The sequence below is a fragment of the Gobius niger genome, assembly GCF_951799975.1.
Source record: "Gobius niger genome assembly, chromosome: 3".
Taxonomy (NCBI): Eukaryota; Metazoa; Chordata; class Actinopteri; order Gobiiformes; family Gobiidae; genus Gobius; species Gobius niger.
In genome coordinates, this window is record NC_136854.1 from 23,984,211 (window position 1) to 24,006,023 (window position 21,813).

General features: G+C 41.3%; 1 long non-coding RNA gene across 1 annotated transcript; it reads right to left on the bottom strand.

The window, feature by feature from the left end:
- Nucleotides 1-2,959: 2,959 nt before the first annotated feature.
- Nucleotides 2,960-20,860, bottom strand: LOC306960602. The gene is made up of 4 exons (XR_013792683.1): nucleotides 20,000-20,860; nucleotides 5,135-5,270; nucleotides 4,702-4,796; nucleotides 2,960-3,555 (listed from the first exon to the last, which is right to left on the bottom strand). It is a non-coding gene; the product is annotated as an uncharacterized lncRNA (long non-coding RNA).
- Between the last annotated feature and the right edge of the window lie 953 nt (nucleotides 20,861-21,813).

A 21,813-nucleotide genomic window follows, 5' to 3' on the forward strand; every position in this document is an offset into this window, starting at 1 on the left:
TATTTAGATGGATATCATTTGCTCAAATAATAATCATCGTTTCATTTCAGTCAAGCAGCAAATTAATGAAGAAATGTTGGGCAGAAAAGTTAACTTTGATTTGATTTTTAAAGCTACTGACAGGAAGTGACATAGATAGAAGTAAAGTTCCAAAGCACTCACTTTCCCATTGAAATAACATGGTCGGCACGGCGACAGTTGGAAATTGTTTGCCTCCATCTACATCACTTTCTGTTGCTGTCCAATAAGGAAGTGAAGCTATAAACATCACAAAAATAGTCAAACTAAAGAAAGGGGCAAATGTTTTAGCTAAATTTTAAATATTATTTAAATATAAATATAAAAATGTCTAATGTGTCATATGCACTTTAAACTTGTAAGCCTATCTTTAGAAGACCCTTAGACAATTCTATTCATAAAACATTATTACATTGTACTGCGTAATACGTTGACAATAGTGCATCAGTAAAGTGAAAAGACAGAGACACGAGGAGCAGCCGATGGATTATTTGCATTTAGCTTTGAATGCTGCATGTGTGATAGTCACTCTGAGATAAACCAATTCATAGTCACTGAGCCCTGTAGGTGAAACATCTATATTAGACATGGCGCTCTTGAACACAACTCGCTGCTATCCCTTCCTCTTCTTGTAAAGTTAACTGTCCTCGGGCCAAGCAGCTGATTTATTGACAAACCGTCTCCCTGGCTTGGTGTTTTAAAGGGGGATTTTTTTTATTTTTTTATGTCTTTCTGAACCACGAGACACAGCGTGGCGAACCAAATGGAGACCTCATGACTGTCCATACACAGGACAGGGAGTGCGGTGTGTGGGGGGGGGGGGGCAAGTCTTCTCCCCATCAGGCTCTCAATGTGGAACGCTTTTGTCCGATAAGAGGTCACGCACCACACCCAATTTAAGTCATGTGCTGCTCATCGCATGAACAACACAACAGGGGTGTGTTCTCTGTTTATGTCCCAGGATGTTTAATGCTCAGTTTTATCAAACAAAATACAAAGGATGCATCACAACCGACTCCTGCAGTGAGTGTAAACCAAGTGCAACACAAACAAACACTGTTAGTTACAATAAATTATATTAAAGTGCACTGGGACATTAGGACCTTTATGCTCACTGTATATTTTTCAATTTTCTTCCAGCCACTAAATGTTTTCACGAGCCATAATTTTAAATTGTCGTGACGCCACATTGATTTTTAAAGCTAGTCTGTATAATGGGGGGAAAAAACAAAGAACAACATGGTAAAAACTAGGCCCAGATTAACTGTATACAATATTAGATCAAACTATAGTAATCAATGGCCAAACTGGCAACTGAGAGTAAAAGCATTACAAGCCAAAAATAAAATCCACCAGTGTTTGGCTGTAAGTTGGCTATGCTAATGTCAAACCCTGCAGCGTACAACATGTGGACTAAAAGTACCGTAGTCTCTTATAGTAGCAATAAGGTTAGAAATGATCAAAATGGAATCTTTCTTAATGTTTTGGCTGTGTCATAGAGCCAAGTTGTACATAAGTTGTACAACTCTATTCTGGCTCCATCAAGATGAAAGTGTGTGTGTCTTTTGGATTTGTGAAGCTGCTGTATGAAACTGTGTATCTTTGGTGCTTTTCCAAAGACTGAAAGGCAGTGAAGGGCAGGAAGAGAGGCAGTTCTCTGTGAGTGGGTGTGAGGGCCCGGGTCAGACCCTAACTGTGCTCCAGGGGACGTACTCCACACCCACGTCCCATTCACTCATCCCAAGAACACATTCTCATGGTAAATGCACTCAAGAGCCAAAATTTTAAATCAAACGTTTGGATAATAAAAGTTGATGTGTCATTGCTTGTCTTAACCAAACAAGTCAGTCAGTATTTACCAGTTGGGGAATTCATGTGTGGAGCAAAGTCAGTTTCAACAGTCCACACAGAAAAGACAGCGCTTAAACTGATATAGTGAAGATGTAACAAAAAACATTCTCATGAACGTGAACGTAGAAATGTAGCCACTAAACAAAAAAACAATAAAATACAAAGAATTTCCTCTGTCTTCAGATCTTTGCTTGACTGTGCAGCCAAGTTGACAGAATAATGTTTTCAAGACACATGTAGAAAGCCATTCTTTCAGCATGTGTAAAGAACTGGCACGAGGACAGGAGTCATCAAACTGAAAGGGGAAGCCCAGCTACTTCCAAAATGCTTTCAGCTCAGATTATTTGTTTACATTCTATTAACCAAGAGTCATTTGTTGGAATGAAACGACCCATACATTGAACATCAATCAACATTTCATTTTTCCCTATTGAAAAGAGTTAAAACGTAATTGCTAGAATACTCTTGCCAACGGTAACAACCTTGTTCACAATGACTTTAAACATTCGACAAATAGTATATGTCCCCATTTGGGTGGTCGCCCCTCAATTCTATGAGTAATGTGTATTTTGTTAATTCAAATGAAGCCTTGATGAAGTCTGCACACATTGGCTTTCAATGCTGAACATGCAATTACATGAAAGATAGGCACATGTCAAATTGGATATGCTTTTATTAAATAAATTCACAGTACGGACGTAGTTCATTCTAGTTGCAATAACCTTACAGCCTCTGTAACTGAAGGACAGCCAGTGTTAAACATGCCCATACAATGTAAACAGCTGCACACACAAAGGTACTGTATATGCTCTGCCCAAAAGTATACACTTCACCAACAGTTTTACATAAAATAAACATGCTTAAAGGTGCACTATGCAACTTTTGAAGTGACACAAAAGTCTTTATATTTGCGGTAATTTGACCTTATAGTGACTAAGTGACTTCATGGGTGCAGCATGGCAAATTTGCTTCAGGATCAGTTGTTTTTATGGGTTCGTACAAGAAACTGATGAGAAACCCCAAAACAATTCATTCTGAAGTATCATCAACGCCACTGTAAGAGAAAGCAAAGGTGTTATGCTGCACCCATGAAGTCACTTAGTCACCACAAGGTCAAATATACACAAATATTAAGATATTTTTGTTCACTTAAAAAGTTGCATAGTGCACCTTTAAGTACATTCTTTATGGTGTGAATTTACATACTGTGAGTGTCTCTTTTAAAAATATACATTTTTAAGAAGATGGAAAATAAAATCTTCTTAGCTGAGATGTGTACAGTATTTCCACATCATTATTCAGTTGCATTAAACAAAGATATAATCAATAACATTTTTTTTAATATTTAGTTCGCCTATCCTACACTGTAAAACACATCTTCGTTTTTAATCAGAAGCTCATCCCAGTCCCTCTATCCCTTCGACCATGTTTACCCAGACGGATCAATGAAGCAGATCCCACAGACCTTGGACTTAATTTGAGCCGAAAGCAGAGACTGTGCCATCTCTACGCTGTATATATGAACAGTGTGTGTGTTGGTCTATGGCATGCCTGTGATGTTTACATGCCTTATCGGTGCGTGGGAGTGTGTGCATATGTGCTTACTCATCACGGCTCTGTTCAACGAGGGCTGAGGGGATGCAGCAATACACAAGAGGATGAGGCAGGCTGCTAATTATTTTCAGTCTGTACAGCAAAGAGAGGAAAAATAATGGCAGCATTTCAAGAATAATGGAACAAATGTAACACATGCACAAGTCAACTTCTCGTAATCAACCTATGATACTCATGGGTCAATGCACGTCTAAACGATCGAGTTTCAAAATCCGATAAGCAACTATGGATGGACAGTGGCTCCCGGCTAAAATCTGTCACGTTTACACAAAGTAACTGTACTGAATGTGTCATTAATGTGTGTTGTCCAATCCAAATAATGAGAGAAAAAAAAAACTTCAATTGTGAAATTTTTTAAGCAACAACTCTCAATGAATGACTGTCGTGCTAGTCTAGTGTGTGTTTGTTGTCACCGTCTCCTGAAGATCTGCATCTAGTTGTTCATTTAGCTGGAAATGAAATTAGATGCAATTGTACCAACTTTGTTGAGTGTCCCAGTAGGTGACAAGCTATTTTTTGCCAAGGCTAAACACAATTATCACATTCCTAATGCATAAAAAGGAAACAACATAAAAAGTTAAGATAAGCATTTTGAGCTAAAATAATCTGTGACTGTCCAATTTGAGAACCAAATTCATGGTTTGCAAGTATGAAGTCCCTTCTGGCTAAATTAATGTCTGATTTATTATTTGTTCAGACAGATTTTAAAAATATATAATTGGCCTAATTGCTTGATTCATATTTTAAGGTTTGGGAAAATGGAAAATATGTTTCCTAACTGTCATAAAGATTATTTTAATGGACAGAACATACGTTTTCTTTTCTTTTTCATACCACACCCTCTGATTGGTTTAGGGCATAGCCAATGATATCTAAAGATGTATCAGTGTAAAGTTAATTGTCAATGTAATATACAATAAAAAACCTCACTTTCACCTTTAATTAGCTTGCTATGTACATAGTATTATCCAACTTCTCTGTGACAAATAGAAACAAATATTAGTCACATAGTGCAATATTAATAATTAGGTACAATATTGTCACTTTTTTGTTAGTGGCTTCCTCAAATAATCCACTCTTTTGATCTTGATCCCTTTTGCCTTCATTGAATTTGTCCATTTCCATTTGTGAGTGCAGTAGCTGTTGCATAGTGTGCATGTTTAGGCTGATCTCTATGAAAGCTGGCTTGCGTGTGTGCGTCTTATGGCAGTAACTCACCATGGCGCCACTCTCTGCCCCTCTGCCTGTCTCCACAGGTGGCTGCTGAAGCCTGTGAAAAAGTACTCCAGAGTATCTCCTCACTGGGAGGCCCTCTGGGGTGAAAACAGGACAGTGTCATCGTGTCAAGTATTATTGGCAAGCGTTTCAAACTCCACAATAGCCCCTGACTCATACAACTAAGAAAGTGGCCAGGACGTTTATGCCCATTGATTTGTCCAATGTTTGTCATTTTCTCTTGATGAACGGCAGTGAGACGGCAGTAAAAGCTGTGCCCCGCTGCTGCACTTCTTAAACGTAACTCACCCGGCCACACTCCTCCAAGCCAGCACTATAACTGTTGTCAAATGTCTGTGTCCGAAAGGCAAAGGCATACAGTCTATAGAGCAAGTACTTCAAAGAGGTTTACATTGTGGAGGACTTCAACTATTACCTGTGCTCTTGCAGGCTGACAAGATGACTTGGCACTTGGCCTTGGGAACACTCTGTGAGATCAGTGCGTACAATATGTAGTCCAGGTCCGTCAGAAGGAGGTGTTTATAGCTGGCAAAGTGCTGGGCCTGTCATCGCTGAGGGAAAAGTGAGACATAATCATAGTTAAAGAGGGAACACATTTAGACAATGCGCCAAATGCACAGCTATTTACAGGTTGTAGTTTTTCTATGTTTGTGTATTTGGTACGGACGCTCCACACACAACACACATGCATGCCACACAATCACAGTCGTTCACACACTCTCCTCTTGTGCACAACTGCTGGAGGCAAGGCAGGTGAAGTGTCTTGCCCAAGAACCCAACACCAGTACGCAGTGGTCCAAGCAGAATTGAAACCACTGACTTGTAGATCCATGCACTGAGCCACTGTCACCTAATAAGCTTACAGCAGCTGGTATTCCCTTGCAGTCCCCCATCCTTGTACAAACCAGACGCGGCTGAGTTATTCATCATTTTCCTGCCTTTTTCCTCAGATGACCATAGGAGGCTGGGGTACATCCTTGAAGATGGCTAGCCAATTTCTTGGATAACTCAAAGAAATGAAGAAAGAGAAGCGATGGCCGTCATACTAATTCCATAAGAGCACAGAGTCACCACTTCCTCCATTATTCAAGTCTTTTGTAGCTTGAGTATTTAAAGAGTACTCTGTTATAGCAGTTAGCAGTTGTCATCGGCAAATGGTTAATAGGTTCTGTTTTTGCCACAAAGTTTTGACCGTTAATGTGCACAATAGACGTGTTTCAGGCAAAGCATCATTTCCACTGTGACCATGAGTGTGCAATTAATCAAATTTTTAATTAAATCTCAATCGCCACCATGGTCAGTCTCAGCATGGGGCTTTTTAATTGTCAGGTCTGCAGTCAGTCCTGTGGCAGCGTGTGGTTTGGGAATTGGAGAAGCGCTTTTTTGTGGTACCACAGTGAAAAGCATTTTTGTATACGCTCACGCTGAGGTTTATTGAAAAGTTTGTATTGTCTATGTTTATGAGCGGTAGGTTTTTTTGTTTTTTATTGATTTTTTGATTATGATAAGAAGTGATTGGTCAAATGGGAGTCCTGATGAGACATTGATGATGGCTGTAGTTGTGCACAATGGCTTATCGTCATCCATTGTCTGTTTGTTTTTTTATGGATTTGGCCCATAGTCTTTATTGGATGGGACAGCATAGGGTGAAAGGGGCTGGCAAAGAGCACTCATCAAATATCTGAAAAGGACTTGAACCCACGACACACATGTGAAGCATCTTTGGCTATGGGGCGGCAGGTGGATTTTCTAACACAAGCGACATCACTCTCTTGATTTTTGGCGGTAAATGATCTGTGAGTTATTTTCGGAGGACCCGGCAAAGATTTGAGAAGATATGTCTGTGTTCTGTTAATGGTTTTCAGCCCGGGCCTCCAATCCATCACACAAATCCAAAAGTGTTCCTGCAACTACTGATTTAGCTCTCCTCATATCGATACGTCTCGTTAGTCATAACACCCGTAAACTGTCATAATGCGTGAACCTGACGTCAACGTTATTAAAAATGCAGAATTTCCGCAGAACAAACGGGTCACACAATTCCATCCTCTGTGTTTCCATATCACATGTACGTCTCACCCAGGAGCTGAAGTAACCACTGCCTGTTTTCCCTCAAATGTTATTTTCTTGTATGAATAGTCCTATTGTGAGAGTCATAGGTCTCTGGCTGCCATTAGACCTGCATGTGAAGTGTATAGCTGTTCTTTCGCCCGGTGTGAACCTTGCTTCCTTTTCATAATTCCACATGGGGGATTATGTCCTTTCAAAAATTTTAAATAAAAATCAGATTCAGTTCTTAAAGCCACCACTAAATTGAAAAAAAAAATCCAAGCAGTTATTTCCTTCTGGGTGTTTTTATTGCTGAAGCTTGCCTTTCTTACACCTATCACTTTGTCAGTCGCTGACCATGAGGAGCACGTTCGGTGTCGCTGTCAGTTTAGTTGCTCTTCTAACCTGAACATTCCCCCAGTGTGGCTTTAAAATCCGCCATTACATCAGTCAAGCTTCAAGTGACACCTCTAAATTGTTGCAATGTTCATCCTCACCTTATTCGTTTTCAGTGGAACTAATATGATCTGGGTTGTGTGAAACCCGACACAGGCAGAAGGGAAAGCTGTTGCCGCTGGAAGGATCGGCCACGCGTGCCAACTCCAGCATATGGACGTGAGAAAGATGAGAAGCGCGGGCTAAATGAAATCGGGCCATGATCATTTATAAAGTAGGTTACAATCTAAAAGACCAGAAGTTTTGCGCGGTGGGGGGAAAAGCATTAAGGAAAAAGTTGTGAGAAGTTACGGCCTTGCACCCTAACCCACATTTTAAATATGGCGTCCGACAAACATGATCTGACCCAGGCCCCTGTGTGGTCTTCCTCTCTTTCCATTCGACCCCCGCCACCTCTACCCTCTCACGTTCGGGACCGCGTGCGCTCCATGGGCCAGTCCGGGCATGTTTATGTAGTGCAGTGTAAAATGACGACAGGCCTGAAGTCGAAGCGTCACAAGACTTCCCGTGCGGAAAACAGACTGCCTATCAAGCAACGTATGACATTTCAGGCATGTGGCAAGAAGGATGAGGAGAGGCTGCGGGGATTTTATACAGAAGGTAAAATGTAGAAATAGAAAGACAACATCAGTGCCGGCTAGATTTTCTTGCACATTAAGCAATGAATTAATGACACAATATTCAAAGCAGGAAAATGAACCACTTAGAACCATTACTAAACAAGGCCAAAAATGTTGTATCTAGAAGTAGGCACATGATTCTGCGTTGTAAGTAGGAGAACGCTGGGTGAAAGCTGAAGCCTTTGGCAGGCATAGTTGGCAGCCATCTTTTGCTTTCGCTGGCTCGTTGGCACAGACTTCGCCTGTTTGGTTATTTTATAGCCAAGCAAGACTCACAACCAAGCCAATTTTTTTCAGAACAAGGAATTTATATTTTCAGTGTTTGGCTAGTAGGAATGTCGAGCACTATTATTTGAATTAAATGTGAGTCTTTTCAAAATGGATGCTTTGGGAGAGCTGTCGTCTTATTACTGTGCGAGGCATTTTGAGGTGTTGGCGGTGTGCATTTCTTGGATGTATATCTCGGCTGTCTGGATAAACATGAGCGTTGGGTCACTCGCGCCTCTCGCCCTGTGTGTTGGGATCAGTGAGAGTTAGGTGACAGATACTGAGAATGCCCCGCACCTAAATTAAGCCCACTCCTCATCAAAAACATCCTGCCTTCTCTAACTGGGCACATGCCTTGTCTTTTTTACACAGTTAAGCTGACCGAAACAAATGTGTACTGTTACCGGGAGTGAGAAATCAGTTGTTTACTGAGAAGTGTTTTTGGAATAAATATCACACAAGTTGAGGCACACAGGCTGCTGAAGTCAAACTGTTTGCCAAACTTTGTGTCATCTGTTTGGCATTTGACTTAAACAATAGTGTGTAAATGTGACTTGATTTACCTTGTGAAAATGGAAATACAATGTAAAGTGGAACTAAGTAACTCAAGCCCCTAGAAGCCATTAGCGGCACTGCAGCATGTTACGTTTTTTTTTACTCATTAATTGTCCGTGAGAGTAAATACTAGGCTGACAGAAAAGACAAAGGGAGATAGGGATATTGCACATTGTGCCACAACGCAATTACACAATGGAGATACATTTTTTAAGCAGTTAGCTTCTTCTTCATGATTGTATTAGTGTGTATTGCACCTCCGACTGGGAGGCAGGGAAGTTGCAAGAGTGGTTTTCTGGACAGAGACACCAGGGGGAGATGAAAGACCCCCCAGTCACCCATTAACACTTGTATTAACCTCAGAGGGACTGTGAAAAGGATTTATTAAGGTAAGCAAGTTACTTAGTTCTTCTTCAGTCTCAATCATGCCTGTCTAGTGATTTTGCCACTGAAAACGTGGCAACTATGGGCTTTAGGCAAGGCACAAACTGGACAGTTGTCAGTCTTTCAAAATGCTTAAAATATTCCAAATTAAATTGGCTGTACCTGATTCTTTGCAGCATATTGTATACACAGGCAGTTGTTTAAAGAATAAGATGGACCGCAGCAAGTAGTCTGGATATTATTAACCAGTTTGCCGTTAGCACGATAGTTCTGGTTACCGCTCTGCTTTGCCCCTGACAATAGCCAAATGAAAGAGGCGAAAAAAAAGGGGAATTCTGGAAATCTGGTTGTTGCGTATTTGAAAAATGTGAATAGACTCTATCACTCCCAGGAATCTTGTATCAATAGTGAACCACATCTGCATTCACTTGGAGCACTTTTCCCAAGTAACAGCAAATACACGGATTAACCTTGTTTTAAGTAGGCGATGACATTGCGGAGACATTTTGAAAACCCTGCTCTTATCTTTAGGTGGATACATTCACCTGGCAGTGCACATATATTAAAGTCTGACCCATATAGTCTCATGAAGGCTGGGTGTGTTAGCTGAGCGCCAAGGGAGGCCAGGACGAGGTGAGCTCTGCACCACTCCGCTCCGGCTCCACTCCACTGTGACCCCAGGACTGCTGTAAATCTGAACACACAGGCCCAATCCCCTCCAGCCTCCTCATGATCCTGACTGCACGCTCCTTCTGCATACAGCTCCAACCATGAGTGATTAAGAGTTTCTCCACTATCTTCTTTGGCATGGTATGACCCCGTTGTTAATCTACTGACGAATGAGAGCATTACAGTTAGCCTTTACTTTTTGTAACATGTTTGAACTAATCGCATTATCCTATATGCTCGGGGTAAATGGGAAGAGCATAGAATAGTCACCGGGAAAGATTCAAAGCTTACTCAAACATGCGCAAGTGGCTCAAAACACAACTCCGGTAATCACGACTTTCAGAAATCACTTGGTTTCATTTGACCGATGACATTCTTTATAACGTTTTGAATAAAGTTTGTTATTATAAGCCCTTCTACAATAGCAAATAAAATATTGATCACTTCATTGAGTTTTAGCTGACATTACTAATTTCCGATACCAAGAAATATAGTGCATCTCCTTGTTCACACCTTTGTCTGAGTCTGTGTAGAATTTATTTGGAAATGTCCTTGATATTAATAAACATACTCACGACAATCCCAAATACATGGTAGATTCCAACACTAACTTGAGTAATACTTTTACAGGTTTATGACTACAGTAACAGTTTAATAATATCTTTATGAGATGACATTGGTTCTCACACTGAGCATGAGCTTCATGATAATGTCTAAATTTGTGAGTAACAAAATATAATATCAAATATCAAAATATTAAATATCCATATTATGTTGCAGCACACCTAAAAACAAAGCAATTTGTATTTCCACCTGGTAGATAGAAGGAATAGTTTAATGTTACAAAAAAGGCATGATCAAAGAAACATACTGCAGCACCAACGCCTCATTGTGGGCATGGAATTTAAATTAAACCAAGTTATTGTTAACTTATTTTATTACTGAGACTCATTGTGTTAATATTAGAGCTTACAAACACATTTGCCTTAAGAAATGTGTGTGGTGATGTTTGTCTACTGTTTGATTTTTAAAGTCGCTACACCTAAAAAGAAAACAGCTACACTTAAAAAGAACTTTCACAAAAATGTAACGTGTGCCAGCCTTCAACAGCTGGTCTAAAACATGTAGCCAGAAAGTCCATACACTTCCACTCAAAAACACGAGAAAACAGTTAAAACAAGACACACCAAGCCACACCAAGAATGCAGAGGGCACGACATCTGCATATGGTCGTGTTCAGAGCAGTCAGATTTTTCACATCACAAATCACATATCCCAAAGTAACCCTGCTATTTATGTCTGTGAGATAAGTCAAAACCTACAGCCAAGAATGACAATAAAATCAACAAGACGGAAGATATGAAAAAAATGTGTCATGTTGAGCTATTCCCATGATGTTAGTTTTGGACCAGGGAGGTTTCTGTGCCCAGGAATCGTGAAGGAAGTTCCAAGAAGGCACATAGCTGGGTTTAAGGTCGCCCCAGGCCTGTCACATTGTAGCTGGCATCAAACTAGTGCCGGAAGAGAACAACACCTTACACAGCCCCTTCGAAGATCTACTCAGCGATCACAAACCGCACAAGAGCTGTATTCAGACACACAGGGGAGGAAATTATGACATTTTACGATGCTGTCAATCTCTATACATCGCGCGTAGCTTAAAACTTAATGAGGCGTTATGGAAAGTAATGATAATACATGGAAATGTAAACTGCCACTTTGACGTAAACCAGTCTGTCAATATTAGTAGAAAGCATCACGATTCACATTACAAGAAAAGCACCACATTTTCACAGGAAAATGGATGGATGGATGGATGGACGGACGGACGGATATAAACATTCTGATTCTGGCTCAGGGTCAATGCCATGGATGCCAAACTGCTGCAGTGGACATTATGGTGAAATTATTAATGCGGGAAGACTTTTTAAAGTTTCATTTATGCGTATGAGAATAAGCATAAGTATTCAATTGTTCACCATCTCAAGAGCTCAAACATCAGCAGTTAAGGCTGCTATACATATTTCAGCACGCTCTTCTGTCCTGTTATGAGTCCCGGCCCTGACACTTTGCTAAATGTCTCTTCCCGCTTTTAATTGCCTTTAACGTTTCTACTCCCTCCATCTGTGCCCTACAGTCTATTACACATCAATACAGTGTTCACACTTAGGCCCAAATGACGACTTCCAAGTGGCTGAAGTAGCTTGTGCTGACAGTTTTGATGGAAGTGGAAACAGTCTTTGTGTAATGGGAGATGGCTCTGCTGAGACCGGTTTTCCGTAGTTGGTCTAATTCTCAGATCCAGGCTTGGCACTGTGGACATTTGGATTGCTCCGTGCAAGCCTAGGCCAAACAATGGGACTTCATGTTCGTATGTAAGTGATCAGAGGCTCATATCTACAAACGCGGCAATGAACTTACAGCTCTCTCCTCACTCTATTTTTGTGTTTTGGGCCATTGTCCTTTTCCAGCTATCTAATATTGTGAAAGGGGTCTTTAGAAGATCAAAATGGCCACCTCTGCAAGTGAGAAAGCCAGGCACATAAAAGCTCACCGCCGCAGGTCTATTTGGTAAGTGTTGGCAATGCGAATGGTTGCTTTGGCAAATGATCTTTTTGCCAAAACAAACACACTTTTACTCGCCCATAGCACACAAATGCACTTGGACTTGGTCCTATTGCAGTGGTGCGGCTCTCGCAGGATGAAACATTTTTCTTTTCAAAAACAGTGTGAGGGAAGAGGTCTGCCAGCGTGCATTGTTGTTGACCCACAAAGCCAAAGAAGTAGTGGCAACCCCCAGCGTTAGTAAAAGAAGAGTTGAAATAGAGATGGAGCAATGTTTTTCACATTGCGTGTATGATGAACAAGTATGTGCAAGAGATAAATGGTTTCCATGAATGTAATTTTGTTCTGTTTCACTGCTCACTTTCAACACATTGGATACAAAAGTGCTCTTCCGAACACAATTGATATATTATCATGTATTATATTTATTGGCATCAGAGGTAACAAAAACAAAATACAAATGTCCATATGACCACTACCTTTTACACACCATTGTCAAAAGTGATTTGAATGCACTCTACGATCAATAGAAAGCTGTTTAACATTCACTTCACAAAGTAAACAGTGAGGTCAAGCAGTGTGTGGTTAATAAGTCTGGCTCTATGTGTTTGAGTTGTAAGAGCAGCGATGTGTGCACAGGGCTGACCCTTAAGTCTAAAGGCACACCTCACGCACCTACAGCAAAAAAGACAGAGGCTGTGAAATTATGTGCAAGGTTCCTCTCTTATTTACTCTAGTCATGCCAGAGGCAAGTCAGGAATCCTCGCTCACTTTTACAGAGGAATTTGCATAGGGGAGGCCTCTTCTTCTTTTGTCTGCCATGTTTGCGCTGAGCGGTTCATCAGGAGTGGGCGCTCAGGCAGGCCACACCCAACCTCTGTTTAAGATTTGGGCCAATGCCACTGTTAGTAACAGGGTGAGGGGGGGGGGGGGGGTTGGGGGGTTGTTTCTTTTGGGTGTGTTCTTTTCACTTGTTGAGTCATGCTGTCAGTTTTTTTTTTTTTTTGCTGTCTGTGCAAATTGAAAATTCAGAAAAGTTGCTGCTGACATGACACATTTCATGCCAATAAAACAAAGAAGGTGCGAATATGTGACAAAGACGCGCTGCTACTTGTACCCCCCATACAAGGAGGCCATCTGTTTGTGCCTGACCACTGGGTTTGCAGGCACGATAAGCCACTTCCTTCATAACTATCTTCCCTCAAGACAGAACCAGTAAGTATATGAGAAAGCAGTACATTTGTCCTACAAAATAAATACAAACAAATCTTGGTTCTACATTTCACATGACACAGTTTGTGGCGAAATACAATGTTAGAGTATACTCATGAACATGGGCGTGAATATTGGACCGCCTCAGGAAGCGTCATAACATCTTCACTTGTGTATCAGCTGATCACCCAGCATGACTGTTAACCTGGGGGCTTTCATGTATCTTAAGGGGTCACTATGAAAAGAGCAGTTTAGTAAGGCAAACTTCAAAGACAAAAAATACCCTTGAAGACATTGTCACTGTTGCTACATGTATTATTAACTCTTAACACTTCTGTCTTTGAGAAGTGCCTTTGATTAAATATGTGTTGCCTCATTTCAAGCAAAGAAATCTTGTAGAGACTTGTAATTTATCCTCAAACTGAAGTAGTGTTAATAAGAAATTGCTCATACTTCTTCTAAACCAGAAAGAAACATTATCAAAGACACAGCTACAAAAGTTAAAATAGATCAAACATGTTTGATAAGGAGCTAAATCAGCTCTTTTCAGAAAACTTTGTGAGTTTATGAATGTTTGTTTGAGCAGTGTTTCTCAACCTATGGTCCTGGGACCCCCTGCAATAAAAGGTGTAATATTGAGAGAATTTATTTTGAACAAAACACATCAAATAGTCTTAGTGGACCACTTAAAAATAGTTGGCAACACCCTTGAGGTACAGGTGATAAGAGTACAGAGGAAAGGTCCAAGGTCCAGACAAAAAAAAAAATCTGGAGGAGAACCAAAGCACAGAAGCAATGTCCATCAATATAAACACTTTTTTCCCTTGTACCAGTTGCACCTTGATGGTTTTGGGATCTCGCTGGTAGGTTTCCAACAAAATAACAAATACAGGACCAGTTGACCAATTTGGTGGGACATGGACTATTCAGTGCATGTTCTCTCTATATATGGAGTCAGTGCACCACTGAAATATTACGCTCCCAGCTGAGTAAGGATGAGATCCTAGGATAGGAAAGCAGTAGCCTATGGCGCTGCAGTGCTGCAGGTAATGCATAAATAATAATTGTTGTTAATTGTTCTGTATCACCCACGTTACGCGAGTGTCCAAAAGCATACAAGTTTGACATATTCTTATTAGCGCAGAACAGAGGGTTGCAACAGGATGTCAGGGAAACATCACAGCCGTTGGACAAGGGCCTACACCACCATAAAACATCCTCTGGCCTGGACACGACAGTGAATTTGCTCATGAGTGAGACTTTTGAGGACATGGACATGTTCTGTTGGAAAAAGTGCTGCAGTGGGTGAAGAGTGAAGAAGATATATATGAGAGAAAGAAGTGCCCGGCCTTCAACAGACATGCAGGACTCAGGTTCCAGCTATCGCACACCTGAGACAGTCATCTGGAGCCATAGTTTGGCTCCAGTGATCATAAACCTCCATGTAATGTTCAATAACATCACTGGAGCCATAGTTTGGCTCCAGATCCACGCCCATGGTTATAATGTCTGGTTGTGACAGTGATCAAAAACTGCCATGAGGAGGCTCTCTTGATGGAGCCGCAGAGTGAAACGTTGGTCAAAACAAGTCCAGTTGATTGAATTAACGACCTGGACGGCTGAGAATCTACACATTTTACAATTCACAGAGCACAGATGGATGGTAAATGGTCTCAACATATATAGCACTTTTCCACCGACTTATGGCACTCAAAAGCACTTTACAGCAAGGATCCACTCACCCATTCATACACCAATGTACGCAGACACTGGAGGCAAGGTGTCTGAAGTGTCTTGCCCAAGGACACAACGGCAGCACCTTCTATCATGAGACGATCCGCTCTACCATCTGTGCCACCGTCGCATAAAGTGGGACATCTTTTAAATGAGTGGGACAGGATGACGGGTATTTAAATGGCTGTGAAGCACAACCAAAAGAGGGACAGGTTACTGTACTTTCATTAATGGTTCCCAGCCCTACAGAAATGGAGAACGAATGGGTAAAAGCACGGTGTGACTCATGCCCGTGGGAGTGGACTGTGGTGGTGGTGGAGGACTTTAAAAGTAGGGGTTTTGTTCATTCAGCCCTCTGGACATCCTGAGACTGGAATAAGGCCTCTGCTTTGAAGGTTTTGAGTTGACCCCTGCTAAGTGAGTGTGTGTAGCTAAACGGCCCAAGGGAGTGACAGCCATGAGGAAGACACACTGTCAGTCCTGTGATAGCCGTATGAGTAATCCCTGTGCTTCGGCATGTGGTTCGTGGCCCTTAGTCATCATCCACACTTTCCCCTCCTATAGCTGCTTCTCCCAATGTCTCCCTGTCTGTCTCCTTTTCTTGGTTATGAAGATCCCTCCTCAGTGCGGGCCGTCCCACAGGGAACTCGACAGACTAGCCCTCGCTTCGATGAGTCATTCACCAACATTGAGAGTCTACACCAGCCCTGTTCTGCTCCACTCATGACAGCCCACTACACCACACCCATGCATGGAGCGTGGTCATCCAACCTCCCCTACTACACCTCATGCTTTAAAGTACATTTCTCAACTTTTTCTGTTCAGCATACTGTAGTTTTGGTCATGTTCTGGTTCCAATGGGCCTTATTTAGATTTTTTGGGGGGTATATTTATATCTTAATCTGGTTTATTATTGGTTTATTATTCTAAACCGTTCATGTCCCTCTTCTGTTTGTCTTAAGACCTGGTTTAGTTCCACTCTAGTTCTCATTTTTCATTTTGACTCATTATTCATAACATTTCATGCCAAGTTTAGCCAGACTCATGTCAAAGAGGATATCCAAATAGTCCTAATTGTAATGCACAGGGAGCCCTTATCATATGGCCATGTCTTCTACTACCCCTCCTGTCGCACCGTTCTCCTGTTATATCTCCAGAATTCATCTCCTCTGCTCGCATCTGTTGTCTTGTCAAAGCTTCTCATTGTTTACGTGTCTTAATGCTCCCATCTGCCAGCCTGCATTACCACAGCCCGTACTGTATATCTTAGGGCTCAGTGAGTTAGTTTGGGTCTACCCCGTCCTGTCTGTCAGTCTACCTGCCTATCGCTGGCTGTTTTTTCTTTCTCTTGTCTCTTGGTGTGGAATAATGCATAATCAAAACAGCAAAAGACACACAGACTCAACTCTCAGGTGTGAATGAATGCCCAACTACTGATGCTTGAACAGACAAACGGTGATACTATATTGAAATATATACCCATTTTAAAACAAGAAAATGAAACATACCAGAAACAGCACACAACACATCTCATAACGTGACGAGGGCAAGTAATCACTGAAATCATTATTACCAGATAATAAGCATAAAAAACTAATAACACAAGAACAATTCTATTTCATGATAACTTCTCATCTTGCTGTTTCTACAACTTTTTTTCAGGTCGTGTTGGACTCAATTGGAGCCTTTCTAATAATTGTTGTTGCCGTTAATAATTGGAAGAAGCCACACGTCATTATTATACATGTACCAGATGTGATTGGGGGTAAGAAAAGGTTATAACAGCCTTGTGCTTGATATTTTGAAAAACATTGTTTTCCTGAATGAAACAATAGTGATGTCAGCCCCTACATGTCCTCTGTACAGACTTGTTGACCATTGCAAGAGCAATAAGGATTTTTAGGGGCATTATGACTGGGTTAATAAAACACAGCTGCCCCTAAAAGTCCCTCACTTTTCTTGCTGCCTTTTTCATTCTCTCTCCCTCCCTCTTGTTCTTTCTCTCCAACATTGTTTCATTCCAAACATTTGAGATCAAACTACATGCGTTTTGTGACTGCTCAAGTCTGGCCAGGTGCTGCTAACTGCATCATACTGCTGTGTGTTCCAGTATTTATGAAATGTATATTTATATTAGCGGAGTTTTATTGGGGTTTACTTTGACGTTTTAACAGGGGGTGAATGAGTTCAGATTGCCATTTCTGAGAAGGAGCTCGGTGGAGTCTTTGCAGAAACACAACAAACTTTTACCATGAAACAACTCTTCTACCACTGCATTTGCACATCAATTACATTATTTGTTGGAAAACAGATTGGGGCTTAGTTCACCCTGACACCTAGAATAGATAAATTAAGGCTGTACCATATGGCAAAATTTTTTTTTTATTTATCACATTAATACTTTTTTCCTCATATTGGTCAATTTTCGATTCGTTTCTATTTTTTCATGATAAAATAAATAGATTTGGCTCATGCCTCCTTTTGTCTCTTCCAAAAGTAGGTGCTGTTTCTGCCAACAAAATGGCTGTAAACCTGACGATTGTAAAGTCCGATAATGATTTCGATTGCGATTTTGATAAAATTTAGATTAAAGATAAATCGAGGACAGTTTTTTTTTTTTTTTTTTTTCAATTGAGAGTACCATTGAGAGATAGGATTGTGGAATATCATAATTCTAACTAAACTATATATAAAAATACAAAGAAATCGCTGATTCACTGCAACACTATATCAGTAAGATTACCCTATTTTAACACTCAAGCTAATATAATAAATGCTACATTAAAGTTTTGTGGGACCCGTAAATAAACAAAACACAATGGTATGTATTTGATTACGTATGGCATTTGTAGTCTGCTTTTGTACTGTGGATACATAAGTATGTTGAATGTAATTTTGGGGTGCCATAGTTCCTCTTAAAAGTGGTCTGTCTCCAAATAGAGAAGCAGACACCTCGTGGCTAAAAACATATTTGCATTGGGAAGATTTTAAACAATGTGAAATGGCAAAAAGAGGATTGGCAGGGCGGAGCATGAAACGCTGTTTAATATCACTATACTTTAATCAGCGCAGTTGGTGAGGTTCCCAGAGCTGGTCGATGCCATAGAGCTTCTTCATACTCAGCTCAGGCCTCATTACGTTCTTCCATCTCGCACTAGCCACCACACATGGACAGCGTTAACTCTTGTTCTATGTGTATGTGGACCAAATAGAGTTTGGAGAACGTGACCACAGGTGCACGAAAAACTTATTGAGAGCCGGTGTTTGTTATTTTACATTTACGTAGTATTGTGGGAATTTTGTGGACTGTGAGACGCCCATCAGTTTAATGAACACAATTACGATAGGCCTAATTTAAATAAACTAATTGTAGGCTGCTCTGAGAGATTACACTTCTGCAAAGTACTGACTGTTTAGACCTCACAGTGGTAAATGGAATTACTTAGACCGCTTGAAGAAAATATTGTTCTTTCTACATCGAGACTCAAAAGAATTGAAGATTTCATAGAGGCAACAAATAAAGTAAATAATTTCTACTCTTTGAAGCTAGTATCTTCAATCTATATCTGTTCAAGAATCATGGGCAAAATGATTGAATCTAAAAATATGTTTGCCAAAAAAAGAAACTCTCCTATTCCTAAAGGCATTGACTGGAGATCACTCACAGGTGTGGCCAAAGTTGTTTTTTAATTAAAAAAAAGTCAGCCTTATGTTGGCAAAATCAAAATCTCATGCTCCAGCAAATGTCTTACCTATGTGTCACTTTCAGCATGGAGATGCCACCACAGGCCTCAGCTCTATTAATTACATAAAGCATCTTGTGTCAGGATGCTAAATTCATTAGCGAGGTATGCTGGGCATGCTAGGGTCAGTACAGATATAGAAACGACTCTCTGAAACAACTCCTTCACCACTTTCCACACTTGCTCCAAATTATAGTCTTCTGCAAATATTATAAATGCAGACCTGTTTTAATCAGTCTATTATAAAACATTTACTATAGGTTGAATTTAAAGGCTCTACGTTGTCTAAAAAAAAAGGAATAAAAAGCAGATTAGACGGATGAGCGGGATGTATTTTAAAGTATGCCTACCTTTGTTTTTTATTGTGACCTATATTTTGTAAGCTTGTTCAAAGAACAGCAGCCACTAAATTGATTTCATTTCTATAACCATTTATCACAAAGTGTACAACAGAATGGGGCCAGCTGACAAATGAGCAATATCTTCAAGAAATAAACGGTCATGTCAAAGTTTGTCACTGCCTCACAAACATCTGACCAAATCTGTACTAACCTTACAAATGAATAGTCTTTACAGGTGAGTACTACAGTTGACAAAGATAATCAGTCAACATACATTAAAAAGACCGTAGCCTATATGTATTTGCATCATTTATATTCTTTTGGCGTGCACAAATAATAAATACACATTTTTGGTGATTTCTTTTCCAGTAAGCCTACTCTGCTTTAAATGGGGTTGGACAATTCCATTATGTCAGATATAGCATTTTCAGTTTCTGAGTGACACACTTTTCCTAGCTTCATACAGCTCAGGAAAATGCATTGAGGGCTCACGTGGGCCAGAAACTGGGACTTTGTAGGCCAGTTGAATAAATGAAGTCACCTTGCCCGCAAAGACCCAGTCTCGGACTCACACCATCTTATTCTCCTGAGAAAACCACACAGTCCACGGCCGCCTTACTCTCACTGAAGCTAAATTCAAAAGTTATTACATTCCTAGGGAAGATATTGTAAACAATGGTGTTACCTGTGAAACAGGTGACAGCATCCGGACACGGGCTGCTGTAGACACGGCGTCTGTCTGGAGGTGATCTGCAAGTTCAACTTCTTCAGCGTTCATCCATGGCCACAACAGTCGCCACTGCTGCAGCGTCGCGATCACTGATCACTTGATGCTGCAAACATCCCTAATTGAGCAGGATTATCCTTGATGTGTGAGGAGAGGTGAAACGAAATGTCTATTGAAATAAGTCCTTATTTGTGCGGGAGACAAAAACAACATGCAGACGCAACAGTGTCTCGTCTCCTCCAGTCTGCCCCCTCCCTTTGCCCCCGAGAGATCCCAAGTGCGCTCCCAGTCCCAGCCGACCACTTCCCAGTATCCTTTCTGGAGGGACAGTGGCAAGAGCTGCCGCCGTCAAACAGTATTATGAGCAGGATATTCCCAAACAGCTGGAAGGAGCTGATATATGGTGCTGCGCCCTCGTGCTGGGCCCTCCCCAAAATGGACCGGTAACCTGGTTATTTTCAGCGTGTCACTGGCGCGTCTCCAATTCCGCCGGACAGGGCCCCTCAACCGATTTGACAAAAGACAACTTAATATCGATTGAGATGGATGATCACGGATCCATGTGTGTGTAAAGTGCACACATTCCTGCGGTGTGTTGTCTCAGCGGTCGGCACGAGGCGTTCACAACACTCTTTAGCCAAACTGGGCACGTCCTCCGTGGCAGTGCGTGCCTCGTCTGCCGCGCTCTCAAGGTGTTCCCCTTTTATCGATACTTCTCAGGGGGGCAATGAACATCCCAGGTTTATCGCACACCTCCTTCCCCGTGCAACATGTTGGTTTGCTGCGGCCCCTGGCGGCAGCGACGCGCCACGACGCTTCAGCCAAAGACTCTTTTAACACTTGAGGGGTCATACGCTCCACTATTTCGCGAGCTTTGGTGACTCGTGCAAGTCAGCTGCCTGTATTTTGACAAGCATTTCCATAATAGTAATTTCCACAATGAAACAGTTTGAAGCTGTACGCAAGGTCACACAAAATAGCTCAGTCATTTGAAAGTTCAATTTTGGTTGTGATATCAATAAAGGGCAATCTTATCTTATCTTATCTTATCTGAATGTTGAGCACGTAGAGCCGAGTTTTAAACTATTTTATGCTGAAAGGTTTGCCCGGAAAGCCCGTGTTCACCCGGAGTCTACCGACGCACATAACAATGACCGGCTTGGAGCCTGTTGGGAATGTCCCAGCTTCTAACACACATCTTACTCCATAACTCGCAGCTGGGCTGATGTTGGTCACCATTTACACCCGTTCAGTAGGAACTCATGCACATGGGTAAGTTGTATGGTAGCATATCTATGGTAGCGTTTAATCACACAATAAGCTTGTTTCAAACTTACTTGCCCCGGGCCGTGGCTATTGCCATTCAGAAAAGCCTTAAGTGGCTTATCTGGTTTGTGGGGAAAGCAACAATTAGAGCAGAGTGTCAATGGAGCTCTTGGCCGATGAACTGTTGTGCATTCAAATGAGTTGCTTAGTTGACTACTTTTGAATAGAGTCACTAACAAAGCCACTAACATGCATGTCTACCCAACTATTGAAGTCTCATATTGCATTAAACAGACTTGAATAAAAATTCAAACGTAAGATGTCTTGCAGTCCAACCATGTTTGTGTTCTCTCGAGAGTAGTGGCTGAAACCAGCTCTCCAAATAATGGTCTCTCCGACCATAAAGGCGGTGGTGGACGCAGTGTGGGCTGTGTGGAGCATCGGCGCCTCCATCTATGACTACATCAACACCAGCGCCATGGAGGAGCGCATCCACGCGCTGGAGC